This window comes from Pleurodeles waltl, chromosome 7, assembly GCF_031143425.1.
Source record: "Pleurodeles waltl isolate 20211129_DDA chromosome 7, aPleWal1.hap1.20221129, whole genome shotgun sequence".
NCBI classification, from domain to species: Eukaryota; Metazoa; Chordata; class Amphibia; order Caudata; family Salamandridae; genus Pleurodeles; species Pleurodeles waltl.
This window is the reverse complement of record NC_090446.1, coordinates 78,399,848-78,414,363: the sequence shown is the minus strand read 5'-3', so window position 1 is coordinate 78,414,363 and position 14,516 is coordinate 78,399,848. Positions and strand designations below refer to the sequence as shown.

Genomic DNA, 14,516 nt, shown 5'->3' with positions numbered 1-14,516 from the left:
CTTCATTCCAGTTTTCTCGCCTAGTCTCACTTTCTTTTGCTTCTCCTCACCCGCCTATTTTACGGCAGTGTAAAACATGATACAGATAAGTAACATGGCATTCTTCAGCACTGGATCTTTCATGGATTCACATGCTTGAATTATCCTTCTTCAGACTGGGAATCCTGAGAAGTCATGTTAAGTATCAGTTACAGTAAACAATTATTTTAACAATGTATACAGTGGCTGATGCACATCTTTGTGTGACCCAAACCCTGCAAATGAGGTGGTGAGACTTTAAACTCCCCTGCCCCCCTCCCACCTTCAACCTCCACAGAGGCTTCTATAGGTTTGCAATTATTAGCAAAGGAAGAATTAACACGAAGAGCCTAATTTATTAGATTAGGTGGGAGGGTTGCAAGTGAATCCATCACAGATACGGAAGATGGAATAGTCACAGAAAAGTAACTAAGGGCCTGATTTAGATATTGGCGGATGGGTTACTCAATCACAATGGTGATGTATATCCTGACTCCTGAAATCTAAATCCCATTTTATTCAATAGGATTTAGATTTTGGCAGACGGGCTATCCATCGCCGTTGTGACAGAATAAGTCTTCATTTTTATACATCACTAGATCTTTCATAGCTTCATTGGTTTTGAACTATGACTAAAAAGTAGTTAATTAATTATAACAATAGAAGGTGTGACCTTCCGTAGCACTGCCTTCCCATCTCCGTTTACACAGTAGGGTACTAGTGCTTGGGAAGGTGTGCATTGTTGGCTAGGTAGCTTTATTGCAAATGTTCACCTGGGATACACCTGCAAAAAGAGCATATTTTGTACTGTAGCTTAGGTGTAACGAGCTCTCACCTTTCCTTTCAGAGAGCTTCCAGCTTTCTCGTGACATAGAAGTAACTGCTGCCAAGCCTGGCTTGGACAATGCATGCTCATTGAATGCTGCAGCAAATGAAGCAAACAGCTAATCACATTCACAAAACCTTTTTGCAAATCACACTTGAGGTATGATTTCCTAACCAAAGAGTAGATGTTGGCACTTTCGGAATGAAATGAGGGTTTGTTGACAATATGACTATGTCCTTGCATAACCTCAAATAGGGTTCCTATATCATAAAATGCTGCATTTTCACGTCTCCTTGAGGGTGATTTATGAAAGAGCAATGCTACCTTCCACAAACATGCTGAATGAGTGCTTTATGAACTTATTAAAATATGGTTATCATCAAAGATCCCAAGTATTGTATTCAGATCTCACACCAGACCAGATTGAGCCACCAGAGTGTAGGTGTGAGAAACCTTGTCTGAACTTGTTATTAATCATCTAATAAAAAGGTTGTGTGTTGGGCTGCGTGCAGTATCCAGCCATGGCTGTCAAGGGTCCCCAGAGTGATAAGCACTGAAGTCACTACCAGGCAAGACGTAAGAGCTATGGAATAAGTTCCAGAAGATCCACCGAATATAGGGACAGATAGAGAGCCTGCACCCATACAGAAACCACTCCCAGGTCAGAGGTGAACTGTGCTCTGCATCCTCTCAGGAATGCAACAGATGATTTTGGAATATTTAGCTTAGCACATTCTAAGTTTCGAGGAGCTAGGCAATAGGCTTGATTAAAGTTATTGGGGTGTCAATGGATAGACACAACAGATCCATGAACCAATGCTGTCAGGCCTAAGATGATGCTATTAGGTGCATCATCCAGGACTAATGTGTCATCTTCTTGATGAGTCTAGTTGTCAGTGGCATTTGTGGAAAAGTGCACACATGTATGCAGTACTGAGGATTCCAAAACGCTTTCCCCTGACTTGATGGATGCCACCACCTGCTAGTGAAGAGTCGGAATTTTGCATTTTGAGATGTTTTGAACAGTTCTCTCCTGGATTGCCTCAACTGTAAAATAATAAACTTGGTTGTTTAGCGTCTAATTTCCAGTTGTGACATTTTGCCCTGTCTGTGCGGAGAGCACCTACTAGGAAGTCATGCAGACTTTACACAGGCTCGGTTGACTGTAATATTCTGACCTTTATCTGGTGCAAAATGATTTAGGGGTCCTTTGATAACCAGAGTGCGCTGGTTCCTCCTTGTTCAAGAAAGTAAAACTGTGAGGTCATTGGTTTCTGTTAGAAATGGGGTTCATGGTTGGCTAGGGTAGGCACCCCAGGCAGGCAGGGACCACCAGTCTAGTGAGGTCAAGAGAGCTACACACCCAAGATAACCCCTGCTCACCCCCTTGGTAGCTTGGACGAGCAGTCAGGTTTATCCCAGAGGCAATGTGTAAAGCTTTTGCACAACACACACAACTCTAGTGACACAATAAATACACCACAAAGAAAACTCCACAACAAATTATATAAAAATACACAATTACACATTACACAAAACATCATTAGACCAAAGATAACAGGAATCAGTAGTATTCTGCTAAACAAGCAGTTGTCAGATCATCACATAGGTTACTAGTATTCTGCAAAACAAGCAGTTGTCAGATCATCTTTATCACCCAAAATAAATGCTCATAGAATGAAACATTCCTATATCACAAACATCCTACCACATTACCCTCACTCTGCAGATATCATCCCATCAGTGCCCAACATGCAGTATTTAGATGCAAAGTGCACAAAGTTTACTGGAATATTACAAAAGGAGCACTATGGTGCATATCATTCCACCATTGAGATCATGCTTGTTATCCTGGCCAACCTAAAGAATAAAACAACATATATCAGGGTGTGATATGCAGCAGGCAAAGAATCCCCACGGACACCTCCTTCACAAGGGTTTCAGCGCACTGGCACTTTCTTTAGAGTGCACGCTGTAATTGCCAAAACATTCTCCCTCAGCGTAGGAGTTTCCGTGCTCCTATTCTCAACAACTACTTTACTCTCTACGGGTACCTCAAGTAGCAACTCCGCTCCTCTGATGGGGGCTGCTACAGCACAGAATTCGGGGGAAACCCTTTTTGGCTTCCCCGTGTAGAGATCCTAGCCAGGGCTGTTGCCCTCAGGAATGAAGTGCTGTGAGGGAGGGAGCGGTGGCTCCTGCTGGCTCCATCTCCCCTTCTTTCACTATCAGGCTGCCCAGACCCGGGAAAGCCTCACTGTGACTCTGGGCTAGCCGGCTCCTCTTCTCTCCCCCCGGGCTGCAGCGATGAATGCTCAGATGTTGGTGCCTGTTTGGGACCCGGGTGCACTGCCGTCTGAACACAGGGGCTCCTCCCGACCTCTCTAGCGTCAGTGAGAGGGGGCCACCAACACGGCGACACATGGGTACTTCCTTGCGCCTAGAGTAGTCAACATAAAATAAAATGCTCTTAATGCAATATGATCAAAGATGAGGCACTCTTATCAAGAAATAATTCTCTCTTCACGCACGGAGGACCCTAGCGTGCTCTCCATGCACTTCACAAGAGCAAGGGGGAACTCCACTTGTGCCCAGCTGAAGACAACAGCACCAAAGCAACAGAAATGCAGGGGAGACAGATGGCACACCACCCATTCCCTGGAGTCAACTGTGGGGGCACAAGGCTGCAGGTCCCAGGCAAGCAGGCCAGCACAAAAGGTCCTGGTGAACGCAATGGCAGTCCCTCTAGTGACCAAGCAGGTCACACGTTAGCACAACAGCACAGCAGTCCAAAGGCGGGTGCTGGCAAGTTCTTCCAGCAGCATCTAGTGTCCAGTCCATACACTATCCATCAGTGACTAAAACATGGGGGACAACCCCCTGTACTTATATTCCAAAAATCTTTGATCTAAGGGGGCACTTCAAAGGATCCTCAGATGTGTACAACACCCCCCTTTCAGCCTAGGCAGGACACTGCCTATTCACATGTAAGGTGTGAACGACTCGACCTCCCCCCAGCCCAGGAAGACTATCAGTATGCATATGCCTCCTCTGTCACACCCAGCCCCTCATGTTTGATGGCTGTCTAGAAAGTATGCACCAAGTGGAGTTGTCACTCTACCCTAGATGAGGACGGAGTCAGGCTACAAAAGCACAAGAGTCATAAGCACAGAGAAATGCCCACTTTCTAAAGCTTACATTTCTACAATGAGAATAAAAATCCACCTACACCAGTAAGCAGCATTTCTCACTACCATTCCAACCATACCAAACATGCCCACACCACCCCTCATAGATCAGAAAATACCACCTAAACATAAGGTAAGGCATTTCCAATTCAGTCCTATGAGAGATGCAGCACTCACAGCAGTGAGAAACAAAATAGGTGGTTTGTCACTACTACTGGGACACAACAAGGCACATGTCCTACGTCTTACCTACACAGCACCCTGTCCTTAGGGCTACCTGGGGCTACATTAGTAGTGTGTCATATGTAGTAAAAGGGGAGTTCCAGGCTTGGCAAGTAATCCTAGAAGCCAGGTCCATGTGGCAGTAAACTGTGCATGCAGGCCCTGCAGTAACAGGTCTGAGACAGGTTTTGAAAGGCTACTTCTGTGGGTGGAGCAAGCTGCGCTGCAGGCCCATTAGTAGCATTTAATTTACAGGCCCTGGATACAAGGGATGCCACTGTACTAGGGACTTTCAGTTAAATTAAATAGGCCAATCAGCGGTAAACCAATAATATCAGGTTTAGAAGGGAGAGCACTTGCACTTTAGCACTGATCAGCAGTGATTAAGTGCCCAGAGTCCTCGAGCCAACAAAAAGAGGTCAGAAAAATAGGAGGAGCAAGGCAAAAAGTTTGGGAATGACCCTGCAAAACGGGCCAGGTCCAACAGTTTCCTTGACCTGTCGTCAGCTCTTCTGACACATGGCTGATAGGTCTAAAAGGTTATCACTAGTTGGGGGCTTAACTCACGTAATTCCTTGTAGCATAATCACATGGAATCACCTAAGAATTCCTTAAAATTATGCTTGAAATATGCGGGAAGAGTGATTCTGCATTTAGCACTGCTTCTTAATGCACAAAAGCCCTGTAGCATCCAAAATGGATGCAAGGATGCATTTTGTGCTAAGAAACAGCGCTAAATGCAACAGTACACAAATAGCTAGCTCGAGTGGCCCATTAACCAACAGTCATTGTTCAGTGAGAAATACCTTGCCACCCTGATGACATTTGACTGATGTATTGCCCCCAAATTGAATGGCATGGCCTTAGAGAATGTTGGGAAACAGCAATCTTGTTGTTTGTGTCAAGTCGGTGCTTTTGCTATTGGAAGTGTCATTGCATGGACCTTTTTTTTTTACATTCTGAAGTAGGCTACAGTTTTGTCAATGTGAGTGAAATGGTGCATAGTTGGCTTGTGAATTGTAGGGTTGATAAGTACTACATTGATAGCCTATATTATGCTGTCTTCTTTTTCTGAGTATGAATGGCAGCCTTGTAGAGAGGTATCGGCATCCATTAACTTATTGCTATCGTCCACATGTTTACACAATAAAGCTAACCCAGCAAACAGTATATCCAAAATCTTTGGCTTGACCTCAGGTCTAAGTGATGGCTCCGAAGTCAAGAGCATCACTGCAGAACACCTCCATTTGTGACCAAGGTGTCTGTAACAATAATAGATGTTAGTTCACCTTCCTTCAGGGTGGCTTTAACCTCTGTCTTTCAATTGACAATGTCTCAAACAAATGACCAAAACCAATCCATAAGTGCCTGTCATGGCAAATAAGTATGGTCGTAGCTTCAGCAATTTAAATAATTTAAATAGCACCCAACACTTACACACACACCACATGATTTCGATAAATGTCATGAAGGGGGCCATGAACCTCTTTGTGCTCCGAGATCTCTGGTGGCTGACATATCCCACCACCAGAGCACGCATGACTCCACACATCACCATTCTTCCAGTAGTTTGGACTACTGGTTGTCCACCCCAGATCTAGTGGCCTGGGGCATGATGCCACCCATCTGCCCCGTATCCTCTCAGGCCACTCTCCTGTTAAACTACTGCAATCCTTCCTGGGCTCCCAATTGTACACACCCCATTGGCGCTTCCCTGCCGACTCCCTTTTAGACAAAATCTTCCGTGATAAATTACTAACTGCCATAACAGACTATTCCCAGTTTAACAAGGATACGAAGGGCAAATATGCTATACTATGGGAGGCCTTTAAAGCTTACATCAGGGAGGTAGTGATTGCAAAACATGCTGGGATTCTTAGAAACATACATACAGCTCACATGGTTAGAGCAGAGACTTAGGGAGCTTGAAAATTGTGCACTGTCTAAACCCCCATACTTGAACTTAGAAGTGCATCCCAAACTCCTTTGTGAGTTTCGAGACTTAGCAGACAGTATATTATTTGGGCAAAAATGCATTAGCCAAACAGTTTGGAGAGGGAAAAAGACCTGACAAAACCCTTTCCTCGCTTCTGTGTCATGAACATCAGCAGGCTAACATACATGTAATTACATCTCAATCGGGTGCCACTTTGCTGGATGATGACCTATATTAGCGGAGTTTAAGACTTATTATACATGCTTAGATGAAGCCCAAACTGCGAGCGCTCCTAACTCCATCTCCAGCTACCTTGGTGATCTTGCTTTAGTCTGGCTGGAATGTAGCTGACAACAGTTCTTAAGTCACCCGATCTCCATGGAAGTAATAGCACTGCCTGTCGACTCCTTGGTGGGAGGCAAAGCACCAGGTGCGGATGGCTTGACCATCCATTTCTACCAGGCTTGCAAACACTTACTGGCCTCACACTTGTTAGAGGTATATGCTGAGGTGCTCACAGTTGGAGTGCTTCCCCAGATGTTGTGTGGGGCAATGACTTCAGTGCTCCCCAAGCCTGGGAGAGAATCTACTCAGTGTACCTCTTACAGGCTGCTATTACTCAATTACAACAACAAAATCCTCTCCAAGCTGATTGCGAATTGGCTGTTCTTTCTGCTCAAGAAGATAGCCTCTGCATTGCAAACTGGTTTTATACCTCAAAGATCCACATCAATTAATCTCCTAATGGTGTTTTTTGTACTCTGTCAGTTACAGCCAGATCTGAAAGCAGTGGTGGTGCTTTTAGACACCAAAAAGGCTTTTGACTCCTTGGAGTTGCCTTTTCTCATGGGAACACTCAGTTTGTTCGGCATTCCAAAGGGTTTATTGGCACTCATCTGACTACTCTACCCACACCCTACTGCCACAGCCACTATCAATGGCCTAACATCTGAGTCCTTCCCATTAGGTAGGGGGACCCGGAAGGGGTGCCCCTTTTCTCTCTTACTTTTTATCATGGCTATGGACCTTCTAGTCTGGAAGCTTCATGAGTGTCATTTCCAAAGGAGGCTCTCCTTTTTAACCAGATAAATATTGCTGTCAATGTATGCAGACAACTTTCTGTCCTTCGTGAAGCAGCTAGGTAATAATGCCCCCCTCCAGATTAGGGAAGTCATTAGACTCGACAATCAAGCCGGCATCGCCATTAACTGGAATAAGAGGGATATTTCCCACGTACGGCTGCCTCCAAACCATGTACCTTAGAATACCTGGTCCATTGGGTCTCTGACTAGGCCAAATACTTGTGCATTGCTCTTCACAGATAGGTGGAGTTCATCATTCAATGAATGTATTGTCCAGCCATAGACACGCTACAATGCCAAGTCAACTTCTGGGTGCACCTCTCACTGTCACTGGCAGGCGTGGTGGCCTTGCTAAAAATGGTTGCCTTCCCTAAATTCCTTTACCTGTTTAAAAACATCCCTATCCCCCTCAACAAGAATTTTTTTATACACTTAAATCCTTATCGATTAGACTTCTCTGAGCTAATAGGAACAAACAAATGCAATGGGACGCAATGACCCTGTCATATGAGCATGGGGGTTTTAAAGTCCCCTGCTTCAAAATCTAATATCATGTGGCACAATGTAATTTAGTGGCACTGTGGTACCACTCCACCACGTGGCTGCCCCATGTGGTACTCGATTGAAGGCAGATAACACCCCTTTGGCATCCATGCTTCTCCTAGGTATGCCGAGGCTCCTGAAGAAGGTGCAGATGGTCACCACCACATGCTGGGTATGGAAAACTCTGTGCCAAAGAGGGGCAGTTCTTTTTTATACTCACCTGCAATCTCACTCCAGAACAATCCCTTACTTCTCCTCACTTGAGAACAATTGATACAGAAAACTTTGTGGGGCATAACCATCTCAGACCCTGGCCATTTATACATAGACGGAAAGTTATTTTCCTTATGACAATTTCAAGAAAGCAGAACCCCACACTTTTAGATATTTCCACAATCACCAGACTCCATAGCGTTGATCGGGAGAAGGTTCCGGGATATCCAGAGGAGATTATTGACTTTGCACCGCTGACACTGCTGATTGCGTCTCCTGATACCACACGGGAGTGTCCTGGGTTTATGCCAGCATATCACTACATCAAGTGATTAGGGCACTGTCAGCCCGGTGCGCCTGGGGTGACGAATTGGGAACACCTCCAGAAATGTTGAGCGGGGTTACTGTTGTGTGCGGACTGGACTAAGCTCCCTGAAGCATCAATTCAAGCTTCTATATTTTAAGTACTTAAACAGAACGTATAGTACACTGGTCTGCCAACACCAATTGGATCTATCCCGCCCTCATAACTGTGCCCAGTGTGAGGCTGATCGCTCAGATTTCTGGCATTTGTCATGGGACTGCCCCCGAGGGAGGCGGTGCTGACCCAGCTTGTTCAAATGATAGACCAGCGCCCCATGGCTGATTAGGCCTCACTTACATTGATGGACAGGACAGCCTATTGCCTTGGAGAAGGTGCAAAGTTATGTCTCGAGACCAGGTAAAATCATAGGCGTGACGAGGATGGAGGTGGGGAGAGATGCTCTACTGTTGGTGGTCCAGATGAAATGGATAGGATGGGCACACCTGGAGTCACCTCTAAATGTGCTTTACTATAATTGTGACTTGTACTGTATGTAACAACTTGGATCACATGCATAGATGACATCTTGTACTCGTTGTACTTTACTTTGTTGACCATATGATGATAAAAATAAAATGAAAAACCCACTCCCTTCCAACAGTTAAATGATCAAATTTGCAAATTCACCAGACACTTCTTAGCATGCCAGCCTCAGAGGAGGATAGCAATGGGGACTTCTCCCGCCCTCTACTCCCGAAGTCTTGCAGCACCAGCTGCAGAGGGAAATCAACAACTGTACAGCCCAGTTACAGATTGGCATGTGACACCCCTTGCCGCACTCTGGATCCAGTAACCTCTGGGAATCTTGTCAAAGCCACCTATAAATGAAAGCAGCTGCAGAATGCTTTAAGCAGGTGTCATCCACCAGTATACTACTGCAAGAGAGAAAACGGCACTGCATTGAACATGATGTGAGTCCCCCCTCACCTTGAGGCCTATATCGTGGGATCTAAAGAGATACAATGGCAATGATGTGCCTGGCTAGTGCCCTCACCCCAAGACTCTCCGGATGTCCCTGCTTCCACATCACAACCCAACACTTCCAAATGCTCCCTGCTGGATCCTTTTGGTGAACCCACATTTGACTCTTTTGAGTTGAGGCACAAAACGTTCCTAGACTGGCTACCCTTTCCCCAGTTGGCTCAATTTGTTTGCTGGAGGCTTTCCTTCTCTGTGTAAAAATCTGTTTGAGGCGCCCTCTGCTCTAAATGCTTTCACCTGGCAACTTGCTGTACATTCCCATCCCACATTTGCTGACCTGATTCCTTTGGCTGGCAAGTGCCCTTTTCTGTCTCGTTGGCCTGCCCCATCGTTGTGCTTTTTTGGCTCTGCTGCCATCCTTGTCCATTGCTGTGGGTAGGCGGAATGCTTTGCAGCAGTACTTCTCTTACATGGGCAGAGTGGGTACCTGTACAGTACACCAGTCCGGCCCACTGTCTAGATGAACTCAATGACCTATCTCTGCTTCTTTGTGACATGCGCTGTTGATGCATTTGCACATTGCCTTGGTTACCTGAGTTGCTTTGTTGCTTTGTAGCAATGGCTCTATTACATCACATACCTGCAGAGCCAATGAGCATACAGGATTCCACATTGCTGGCCAAACCTATTTGTGTTTCCTAAGTTACTGGGAGAAGTTCCTCAATGACATCAGTATGCTTAAGCCAATCATTTGCCATTATGCAAATTATATCAGCGCTATGTTAAGTTCCAAAGAATTTGTCAGCTTTGGCGCTGTGCTGTTGAACAAGAAGTACTGAAATCTTTAATATTCGTGTCACAGCCTCATTCTGGTTTTAAAATTGACTCTTGCACATGCTGCTACTGTGAATAGAGGAAAGGGTCTTCAAAAACCCATTAAGTTTTTCCTTTCCCAGTTTAGTCAGAACGGTTAGGCGCTTCATTGCTCACATATCGTTTTTAAACTGTGAATCATTTAGAGAAGACACTGCGCCACTTTGTTTAGTCACGTCTTATTATTTTCTGTCAAAATAAGCTAGTATATTAAGTGGTTATGGATTTCATAAATTATCAAACTAATATTGTACCCAAAGTGAAATACCTAACTACCTGACACAAACAGGTAGCAAGGGCCTACAGTGACTTAGAGCCTATCATAGAGGGCTCTCACAGAAGATGCACCCCTCCCCCACTGTGACGCATGAGAGAGTTTTCTGGGGGCACGTGATACGTTTAAGCAATTTATGAAAGCTAGAATTGAACGGAAGCCAAAACCTAGAGCGAATTTTTCTTCAAAAGGACCAGTCCGAGTCTGTATTTTTATACTATTTGGTGTGGCCGTTGTAACATTTGCCTCTGTTTCTGGTTGGAAACTGAATGAGATGTTTCCCGCACTCAGTGGTTGCTAGGCTCTGCTGGACTCTAATCAACTAGCCTCCTCTTGGCATCCGCCCATCTCATATATTCGTCTCCTCCCCTTCTGTTTCAAGGAGACCCTCAAATCTAAAAAAGTTGCTTGTGGCCACATGTGCCCCCACCACCCTTAATCAGTGTGCAAGAGACTCTAGCCTCAGGTAAATTTCTTCAAAAATGTATGGTGAGGCATCGCAATGAATACCAGAGACCCCCTGAGGCCTATATGAGGAATAAGGAAACCCTTCTACTGAGACTCCGCCATCTGGGTGATAATGAAACTGCAGATGCCATCTCTGTGAAAGCTGCAGGCTCAAAGAGGCCTATATCAGGGCGGATGATGTGGGCAAGAAACCTTTCTGCTGAGGCTTAGCCTTTAGGCAATGAAAATCTTGCAGATATTGTTCACCCCAGACACTTTAGGCATGCTATTGCATTCCAAGGGCGAGATGTACCAAACAGTTTTATTCATTCTATGTCTATGGGAAAATGTGTTCGTACATATGGCCCCAAATTTCTCTTTACTGCCTGGACCTCTTCTCAGATCCTTGATCTACAAGGCAAATCAATGCTTGACCTCCAGGCTAAGACATCCTAAGTTCCATGCCTCCATCCCGCATCCCACAGCACTATTCTTGGCTCAGAGTATCTTCTTCCTCCTTCTCTAAATAGGTCTACATTAAAAAAAAACATTTTTCTTTCACCCTTCTGACAGCACTAAAGAAGGCTGTAGGCCAAGTTGTAGATGACGTATTAAATGAAGCTCAGGTTTGGATCTAGGATGTCACTGGTCAACCCACCACAATGATACACCTGAGACACCCCACCCATGTTCATATGTCATCTTTTTATTTCAGTTTCTCCGTCCCTTGTTAATCTGTTTACTTAGAGCATCTAATTTTCCAAAGAAGCTGAGGATTGTTCCAGCAAACCTCGACTTTTTCAGCTCTCGTGTTTGGGTCCATCCCGTTTACAGCCTCCCTCACCATTTCTCCCCCCATTGCAAAGGAATGTTGAACACATCTGCTTCCATTTAGGTTTCATCCTCTCCTTTGAGGACGCTTCACTGAGCTTAGTCTCTCTAAATTCATTGTAGGGCTTTGGTTAAGGTCCAGCCTCTAAGCCTGCTTGTCCACAGTTCAGACAAGCGGCTCTTTTTCATCTCATTTTCAGCACCATTTCAACTGCTGACTCTTCACCGTGTTATTGGTACAATAGTCCATTGAAGCAAGGTTGCAAGTGCTTTTGGGTGACGCCAAGCCTAAAAAATGTTTTTTCATATGACATGGATGGTGCATAAAACAGCTCTAAATTGTTTCTCCTTCCTTCTTTTTGTCCAACTTTTCCAAATCCTCTCTCTGCAAAACCTTTCTCTTAAGCTGGCATCCTTATTATGTGTGATCTCTTGCAGAAGGGTCTCTGATGTCAGAAACTGCTCCATTTATAAAACCCTTTTTTCACCAGAAGGAGAAATGTTCTACATTTTATCACTTACACAGGTGGCATTGTGATCTGTCCTTTACCCATATTTTCCAAATCCGTTATTTTCTAGATCTTCTGGTTCTTTGTGTAGTTGCCTGTCTTCAAGTGTACATCTGCTGCACGTTCAATCTCTGCTCCTTGGACCAGCTTCTTCTTTCCTTTAAGAACCCCCACAGACCGGTTTCTTGTTCTCCTCAGGGATTGACACCTCCTCTTTTGGAGACCACTTTATAATTGGGAATGGCTTCAAAAGGCATTCTTTGATCACTCCAAACTGGAACACATCCTTAAGGATGCTGATTGGTCTGGTGTTTCAACATTTATTGTGTTTTAGCTTAAATCTCCATTTTCTTTTTAATTGTATTGCTGGTTTTTAGACTCTGCACACTAGGGCACTGTGGTCCACTGCCCAGTGTATATGATCTGACCACTAGAACATATAGAAATTGACTAATCCCTGATTGGCCTATTTAACTTTCTTATATGGCCATAGTATGTTATACAGAAAATACACCTATGGCATAGAAAGTTACATTTCACCTGTGGACTGCAGCACTTATATGCTACAGTCTAATGTGACAAGGAAAGGATGACTTCAGGGCTTCCCGTGCAGCCTCACTACTGTAGTTTAAACCTGCAGTCCAACTTGTCAAAATAACCCTTTTGACAAGGGAAACCCCTTGTTTTCCAATATTAACAAATCATCCCATTGTAGGCCTTGTAGCCCATACGGTAGGGTGCATAGTGTTAAAAAATGGAACAAAACTCCAAATGCTATTTTTACTGTGGAAAGCTCTGGCTATCCCATGAGAAACCTGGAGAACAGATTAAAATATTGATTCTGCTGTCTTGGGTTTGAGACCAGATAGAAAAATATTTTAATCACTCTTTTTAATATGTATTAAAAGACCAATTCAAAGGTTAAATTAGATGCCTAGTAAATATTTAGAAAAAGTATGTTTTAGAATGTTACCTTATCTGCTTGCTTTAATGAGGTGTGAAATTCTTCCCTCAAGCTACTCAATAGCCCACTTTGATTGACAGGTCAACTACAATGGGCAGAGATGCCTCGTCTGTGCTCAGCTGGACTTTCAGGGTGGGGGCTACTTCCCCTTCTGTTGGCACACCAGTGTCAAACCCTGCTTGACAGGTCTATCTGAGGCACATGTAAAATGTTAGCACCCCAGAAAGGGATCAAATGGTACTAGAAGGCAATTCTTGTGTATTCCGTGTCTGGTTGCTGAAAGATACTGCTTTAATCCTACCAGACTTATGCCTGCTCTTGTGTTGTGGATCTAGAGCCTGCTACAAGCTTCATTTGAGGGTTAGATGTGGAAGGAAACTGGTAATGTCCATAGTACCCTTCCATATACATTCCCAGATCCCAAAGCCTAGAGTTCAGTGTGATTAAATACTCTGGCCACCTTGGCATTTCCAGGCACATGCCATTTTGAAATATACACCATAAGTGTGACTTTCCAGAAAAGTGTCACTAGCTTTCAATAGTTTGTGGTTACCAGACAATTATCAGGCAATGACACAGAATGTTCTCTAATTATGGGGCATCCTTTTTGAGGATGCAGGATGTCCCACCCACCAAGGTTGCATGCATCATCATTGGGACCTCCTCCTCGTCAGTTAGATGGTGCAATACCCCACAGGCATCCTTACGGAACTCTGTTTTTTAGAGATCTTTTATCCCAAGTTCAAGAAGATGCCCCTCGTGAGAATTGTCTTTTTTCATCAAGATGGTTGATGGTTAATAGTATGAGCATAAAAACAACCAGTTATTAAAGTTACCTATGACTATTCTTGTTGTGGTATTTATTACTCATGACAGGATCTCACAGTAAGATTTTTTGAAAATAGGGGATTCCCTGAGAACTATTATCCAAAGAATACTAAACGGTCAACTGGTTTCTTGCCTCTACTGGCCTGCAGGGTCTGTGATATTCATCAGAATCGAACCTAATCATCTGTATGTCAACAATTGATGTTCTTCACATCCTTGTGCAAAACAAAAGAAAAAAAAGGGTGTGTGGGGTGGAACTCACATGAAAAATTGTGGTAAATAAAGCCCTGCCTAGCAGTATTTAGGGTGGCCCATCCCAGAAGATGATTAGATCACGGCTTTTTTAGTCACAACATTCAGAGATTCTCTGGTGTTACCACTCTCTCTCAGAGAAATGAGCATTCAGACCCCCCCCCCATTCATGTCTGAATTGCTGAGTGAAAAACAGGCACAGTTGTTCCCCCAAACCTAGACAAC

General features: G+C 44.3%; 1 protein-coding gene across 1 annotated transcript in view; it reads right to left on the bottom strand.

The window, feature by feature from the left end:
- LOC138246827 (alpha-2-macroglobulin-like protein 1) overlaps nt 1-14,516 on the bottom strand; it is a 262,402-nt gene that overhangs the window by 104,624 nt on the left and 143,262 nt on the right. The window lies entirely within an intron of this gene.